This window comes from Pelodiscus sinensis, chromosome 2, assembly GCF_049634645.1.
Source record: "Pelodiscus sinensis isolate JC-2024 chromosome 2, ASM4963464v1, whole genome shotgun sequence".
In the NCBI taxonomy this organism is placed as follows: domain Eukaryota; kingdom Metazoa; phylum Chordata; order Testudines; family Trionychidae; genus Pelodiscus; species Pelodiscus sinensis.
In genome coordinates this window covers 38,344,710-38,352,322 of record NC_134712.1, presented here as the reverse complement: position 1 = coordinate 38,352,322, position 7,613 = coordinate 38,344,710, and positions in this window count along the sequence as shown.

Here is a 7,613-nt window from a genome sequence, read left to right as displayed (position 1 = left end):
AGTTCAGAGGATTCCCTTTCAAGTGCAGATGTAAAAGGTCTTTGTAGCAGAATGCAGGTGGTTAAGTCATTGAGAGAGTGTTTTATTATTTTAGAGGTTCTTTAGAACATTAGAAGCAAGAGAAAGATGAAGGAAAGTATAGATCATTCACTTATGATTACATTGTGCACCTACTAATGGAGCAGCTCTTTATTGTCTAGAATCTGTGTTTTTCTAACCTGAGGGGATGTCTGTAATATATATAATGGCTCCCTATCCTAACACCCCAGAAAAATAAACCAAATAGGGAAGTTGGGGTACATATTTGAAATGCAGTACAGTAAATATAGCTTCTTTAATGACTACTCACAGAGAGCAAATGCTTTGCGTAAGAAGGGTATCCTTTTTCCAAAGTAACTTTTCAGCTAGAACCACACTTGGAGTGGGATTTTGTGTTTATGGGGGTTCTCAGGAACAGATGGTGATGTATAATAAAAATGGTTTAGATTTAGAACAGCTTTACAGTCAGATGAGTTTCTTGAGATGAAAAATAGTGCTGTAAAATTGCATCGAGATGAGGACTTGTTAGGTTCTATATTACAGGAAGATATAATTCATCATCATATATTCTAAGACCAACTACCGTAATTTATATCATTGTTCTAATAGCTTTTCCAGATCATGTATTCAATTATTTTAAATGTCCAAAGCATGTAAAGCTGAAATTTTATTTATGATACATGCTTTTACTGTTCAATCTATAACCACAAAAGGTCAGTGGTTTCACAATAAATAATATATCCAATGTGTATTTACCCCTTTTCCACTAATTGGTTATCCATAAATATATTTAATTTCCTCAAATGTATTCCTGATCCTCAAGCACTCAAGTATTTTTTTTTGTAATTTTTTAACTCTATAAATGATTGCAAACAGTTCCCTCTAAATATTAATTTATAATTTTGACTGGTCAGATAAATCATATTGTATCGTGTTGGTTTTTTGACAGGTTTTGTCTGTAAACACTTCTGGTATGAATACATGCTGATGTGAATTTTAAAAATGGTCATTCATAAATACTTATGTGCAATTTAGAAATAAAATGTTTGTGGGCCGACACACAAAAGCACACACTCTAGTGTAGCATACACACAGGATAATTGCAATTTCCCATGCATATAAAACTATTGCACAACAAAATGTATATGTAAGTGCATAGTTATTTATAGCAGAGGTTCTCAAACTACAGTCTGTCTATCACTGATGGGCCAAAAACACCTGCTGATGATTTGCAGGAAGGTGGCAGATCACACATTCTACTCTTTGTTTCTACCTACTAAACTGAATTACAAGATAACTAAAGGCATATTAATATTCCTTTTCCATGTAAGCATTTGTGTTAGTGGTCACAGAGGTATTACACCATAGCCAGTTAGTGGGAAGGTGTCCACAAGACTCTCTTAAAACATGAGTTGCATGGAGAATAAAACTGAATCCCTGGCTTACAGTAAATATAGTCACAAAGGCCTTTTTGTACATGGACCTTATTTACCCCTTAAAACTCTTTCCTGCTGCATTGAATACCAACCATGAATGTTTATACTTTACTTTAAAAAATAGAACCACTTCTGATGTCCATGTACCTAAAATGAATGCTTGTATATTCATAGGGTGACCATATTTCCCTATGATGAATACAGGATACCTGGTAAAATTGCTGAAACTCAAGCAAGTTTAATTGCAATCAATCAGAACGGTTGCAGTAGCCCCTCCTCCCAACATGCTATAATGCCCCCCGGGCACAACGGGAACTAGTAGACAAAGGGTCTGGTGCTAGCAGCAGTGGTCAAGACCCCCCACACTCACTAGCAGCAGTAGGTGCAGCTCAGTCTACTCCCTCAGCCACGTCACTCTGATTCCTGCTGGGAGTGTGGGGGTGGTCCAGCTCCTCTCCTGAGCACTGCACTGGGCTGTGTTGCTCTGCTTTCTCTGCCACAGCTGGTGAGTGTGGGGTTACGGGTGGACCCTGCTACTGGTGCCAAGCCCCCACAGCTAATCCTCCCCCCATCTGCCCAGAGACTCTGGGCCTACTGGCTGCAAGCCAGCCCCTTGATCTTCCTGCCCATGGTGTTTGGGGGGCACATGTCCCCTCTTGCCATCCCCATGAATCACCTGTTGGGTGATTGTGGGGTTTGATGGTGAGGTGCTCAGAGAACGGAGGTGACTAGGAAACGTAAGTCCCAGACTAATGGAATCCAAGGGCCATTTTGGCTGTAACCCTGTCTCTAGCTGGGGGCAATGCCAGCAGACTTGAACCAGCTCCATATAGCAGGACCAGTGAGGCAGTCCCAACTCACCCCAGCAGGCCATGCACCCTCTCTTGGCTGTGGCTGGAAGATGAGGGAGGTACAGCCAATAATTATGACGCAAGTGGTGGGCTCAGATAAAAAGGTTTGAAAACCGCTGCTCAGGGTGCAGGGAAGGGGTAGCTCAGGATATGGAATGAGTAGCTAGAGACTGCATGTGAGTAGCTCAGGGGCAGACAGGCGGTAGCTAGGGGCTATGTGTGAGCAGGGGCATAGCCCAGGGAGCAGGCAGGGAGTAGCTAGAGGCTGTGTAAGACCAGGGAGCTGTTAGAGGCTGTTTGCCAGGAGGGCTCCCCTGCACCCTTGTTCCCTGAGGGCTCTGCCAGCCATGGAGCTGGGTTCCTTGTCCCCTGTGGCTCTTATCAGTTGTGTGAGAAAAGGGGGCTGGGAGCTAAGGGGCAGTGTCAGCCCCCTGTGCCAGCACCAGCAGCAGCAGCAGGAGAGGAGGGAACACCACGGCTGCCTGAGCCAAGGCACTAGCCAGAGGAGCAGCTGCCCTACCCTGCCCAGCTCCAGCTTCCATCTCCAACTGGCCAGGGGTTTGGGAGAGAATTCAGGGGGGCAGATGGAATAGGGGCTTCAGTTTTGGGGGTGCTGGGAATTGAGTGGGACGTGGCACTGGGGATTGAGGCTTCAACCTGTGAGGGCCAACAGGGATTGGAGCTTCAGTCTGGGGGGACACAGGAAATTCATTGTGGGAGGGGGCCACCAGGGACTGAGATTTCAGCCCCACAGTGGATTGGGACTTCAGCCTCATAGGCTGAAAGGGATGGCAGATCCCCCCCTTGAGAAACACTGCTTCAGGGTGCACATGGGGAGGGGTGACACACACCCCTCACTCAGCCTCCCCCACCACTCCCCTGTCATACACAGGCTGCTTCTCCTCCTACTAGCTTTGGGTATGTCTATACTACCCCGCTAGTTTGAACTAGCGGGGTAATGTAGGCATACCGCACTTGCAAATGAAGCCCGGGATTTGAATTTCCCGGGCTTCATTTGCATAAGTGGGGAGCCGCCATTTTTAAATCCCCGCTGCTTCGAACCCCGTGCAGCGCGGCTACACGGGGCTCGAACTAGGTAGTTCGGACTAGGTTCCTATTCCGAACTACCGTTACTCCTCGTGAAATGAGGTGTACCGGTAGTTCGGAATAGGCACCCTAGTCCGAACTACCTAGTTCGAGCCCCGTGTAGCCGCGCTGCACGGGGTTCGAAGCAGCGGGGATTTAAAAATGGCGGCTCCCCGCTTATGCAAATGAAGCCCAGGAAATTCAAATCCCGGGCTTCATTTGCAAGTGCGGTATGCCTACATTACCCTCCTAGTTCGAACTAGGAGGGTAGTGTAGACATACCCTCTGTGTCTTTCTGCCTCTGAACCCTGCCTGAGAGCACCACCTGTTGGCCACTGAGCACCTGCATCCATCCACCAGCCACAAGCAGGAGGCTGCTGAGGCTGCACTGACTGACCTGAAAGGGGAGTGAAAATATGGGACAATTTGCCTGGTTTTTAAAAAAGCGGGACACCTGCAAGATGGTTTAAATAAGGGACTGTCCCATTAAAAATGGGATGGATGGTCACCCTATATCATTGTAACCCATGTCCTTAGCGCTTCACTGTCTATCAAGGCGCTAGGGTACCCAGTTCTGCCACCATTATTCAAATTAAACTAAAATCTCCAGTCTGCTAAATCCACTTAGCACTGCATTTAAAGTGGTCACCGGAAGACAGTGCAGAATTCCCACTGTTGAGGGGAACTCGCTGTTGATGAAAAGCTGGTACCTACACTGCCAACCAGCCCAATGTGAGGAGAAGGAGGGGGCCATGTCATGGGTACTCTGTGGGTGTGCTGCTTCTGATCTTCCACTGACTCGTGGAAGGTCCCTAACTTGCACTAATAGGTAGTCGCAAACCACAACTGACTTCCTGCAGCCAATTCCCAGCCCCCACCTTTCAAGCACACTGCTCATATCTGCCCAGTGACTGAGTAGAACAGTGCTTAGAAGCGTTAACAAGGTGCAGGATCAACGGCAGCCAGTAGGATCCCACTTACTGTACTGCAAATTCATTTCACTGCAAACACACACTCTCTCTGTAGTCTTCCACTCCTGGCAGCTGGCTGCCACGTCTTTCCAGTGGCTTAGTTTATAAGAGAAAACACCAAAGGAAATATCGTTCTTCTATTTCCAAGACCTCATGCCAATTTCTTTATAAGGGCCGAATTCTTCCTAGTAGAGAATAACAGATTCCTTTACCTATTCATCTAAAATGGTATTGACCATAGAAAGAAAAATATAATTCTAAAGCTTTGCCAAAGTTGAGATACCCAAAACTCCCAAGTCCAAGCTTGAGTTTTTTTTAATGAAAGGTTTTATTCTGTAGAAAAATCACAAGACTCCTTATCCAAAGAAACAGATTTAGGCATGACCCAGCATGATCAGAACGCCAGTGCCGAGAACCTCAGGCTATGTGAAAGGGGAACAGAGCTTTCTGCCATAGCTGACATAAGAACATAAGAATGTCCATACTGGTTTGGCCCAAAGGTCCATCTAGCCCATTATCCTATCTGCCGACAGTGGCCAATGCCAGGTGCCCCAGAGAAGCATTTCCCAAACTTTGGGCCACGGCCTGCTACCGGGCCGCGGGAAAAAAATACCAGGCCTCAGCATGGCTGCCGGTAGGGGCGCAGAGCAGGGCGGGATGGGAGGAGGTGGCGGCGGGGGAAAGGGAGAACCGGCTGCTGGGAAGAAGGGTTGGAGGCAGTGGGGATGTCCCGTGGAGATCCAGGTGTGTGGGTGGCGGGTGGCGGAAGCAGGGTTGGAGGCAGCGGCGCTGTCCCGTGGAGATCTAGGCGGGCAGGTGACAGAAACAGGGTTGGCGGCAACGGGGCTGTCCCGCGGAGATGGGGGGGAAGACGCGAGTGGGCGGCAGAAGCAGGGTTGGCGGCAACAGGGCTGTCCTGCGGAGATGGGGGGGAAGACGCGAGTGGGCGGCAGAAGCAGGGTTGGCGGCAACGGGGCTGTCCCGCGGAGATGGGGGGGAGGAGGAGAGTGGGCAGCAGAAGCAGGGTTGGAGGTAGTGGCGCAGTTCCGTGGCGATCCGGGTGGGCAGCTGGCAGAAGCAGGGTTGGAGGCAACAGGGCTGTCCTGCGGAGATGGGGGGGAGGGGGAGGCGAGTGGGCGACAGAAGCAAGGTTGGATGGGGGCGGCTGGGCTGGTTGGGGGGGTCGTTGGGGGAGCAGGGCTCACCGGGGGAGATTGGTGGGAACTGGCTGCCGGAAGGAGGGCTGGACGGGGGCAGCAGGGCTTGACTGGGAGATCAGGAGGAGAAGGGGCGGGGCGGGGGGGCGGGACTGACCTGGGCACATGCAGACCCTACAGACCCTGGCAGAGGAGTGAGTCTGCCTGAGGATTCCAATTTGTCCCCCCCCCCCCCACACACACACACACACACACACACATACCCTCCCTCGAGTAGTTGCGAACTGCCTGGCAGGTAAACACACTCAGGCAGCATGAGCACATCTACTATCCAGGCAGCTAAGGACTGATGCACCTAATTACAATAAAACTTACCTAATTAGAAAATACCAGACATTTTGTGTGTCTGATAATTTCTCAATTTGTTTCTCAGACAAAACCCTCAAATACCAGATTGTCCGGTACAAAACCTGACACCTGGCAACCCTACCCTTCCTTGCACCCTTCCTCCTAGACAGGTACCCTACCCCCAGTCTGCTCCTGCTCCCGCCTCCTGGAGTACCTATGCAGTGCCGGGTCCCCCAAGCCATGGCCCAGGCTGGGTGGAGGATGCAGACGGGTGAAAATTGAAAATTTATTCATTTTTCATTCTTTTTGTATATGTGTTTTTATATTTTTGGGCTGCAAAAAACAGTACTAAAAAAAACCCGGGTTCCAACTAAAGTAAAAAGTTTGGGAAACCCTGATCTAGCCAGTTTTCTATCCATCTTACAGTCCATTTATCCAATCCATATTCCCTTAACTTGCTGGCAAGAACATTGTGGGTGACGGTATCAAAAGCTTTGCTAACGCTGGTACTGGGGGCTTTGGGAGGACCAGAAACAATGTATCTGAATATTCATCATTTGTTTAATGAATATGCAAATATGCAAATGAATGTTACTGGTCCTCCAAAAACTCGTGAATGAATTTACTGGTCCCCATGTCAAAAAGTTTGGGAACCCCTGACCCAGAGGGAATGCACAGAACAGGTAATCATCGAGTGATGATTCCTGGCACCCATTCCCAGCCTCTGACAAATAGAGGCTAGGGCCATCGTTTCTACCCATCCTGGCTAATAAGCATTAACAGACATTTTCTCCATGAATTTATCTAGTTCCTTGTTGAACACTGTTAAAGTTCTGACAATTATTCATCATTCTGATTCATTTTCCAAGACCTTTGCTCCCCTCCCATATCATCCACAGCGATTTCCCTCATATTGGTGGGAGGGGAGGTCTCACAACATTACTACAGGCATATTTCATCTTTTTGCCCCTATTATGAAGCATGTTGTTTGCCAAATGTCAGCTAAGAGGGTATTTTCATGACATGGAGCTATGGAAGTAGTGACATGATCCCCACTATAGTACTATTATATGTCCAAATGTTAATGGCTCTCACAGTCCCCTCCAGCTCTGTGAACTGGCATTCATACCCCCGCCAGTGCTCCTAGATACTTTCACATTCACTATAAACCCTAATTTTATTATCTATTAAACCATAATAAAATTAGGGTTTATAGTGAATGTGAAAGAATCTAGGAGCTCCATATACTTGAGCTGATAACACAATTTATTTGGTTCAGCATGTAGTAGACGCTTATTTCAATAATAAATCCTCAAGGCCACTGATCACATTGTGGCTGCATTAAAGTGAGGTTATGGTCAGAAAAGGAACTACAAAAATGTACCTTGTTACTGAACATTTCTGCTTCCTTTGTGTCTTCTGAGTTGTATTCCCTTAGTCGCGGAAATAAAAAGTATTGATGGGCGTGAACCCAGCAAGGCTGTACAGCTATAGCAGAGTAAGCTGTGTTCTGCATGGCCTTTTGTATCATCAACAAAATTACCGGGTAAGCTCTGGCTCCAAATGTTTTCATCTTCTCAGTGAAGTCCGATGTAAAGACTGCTCAGATAGCTATTAGGATGAACTGGCAGTTAAAAAAATGTTTTGACGTGAGCATTTGGAGTAAATTGGAAGTGGGAATCATCGAAGGGGAGTAAATATAGAACAGCAGGCTGTCATTTTTAA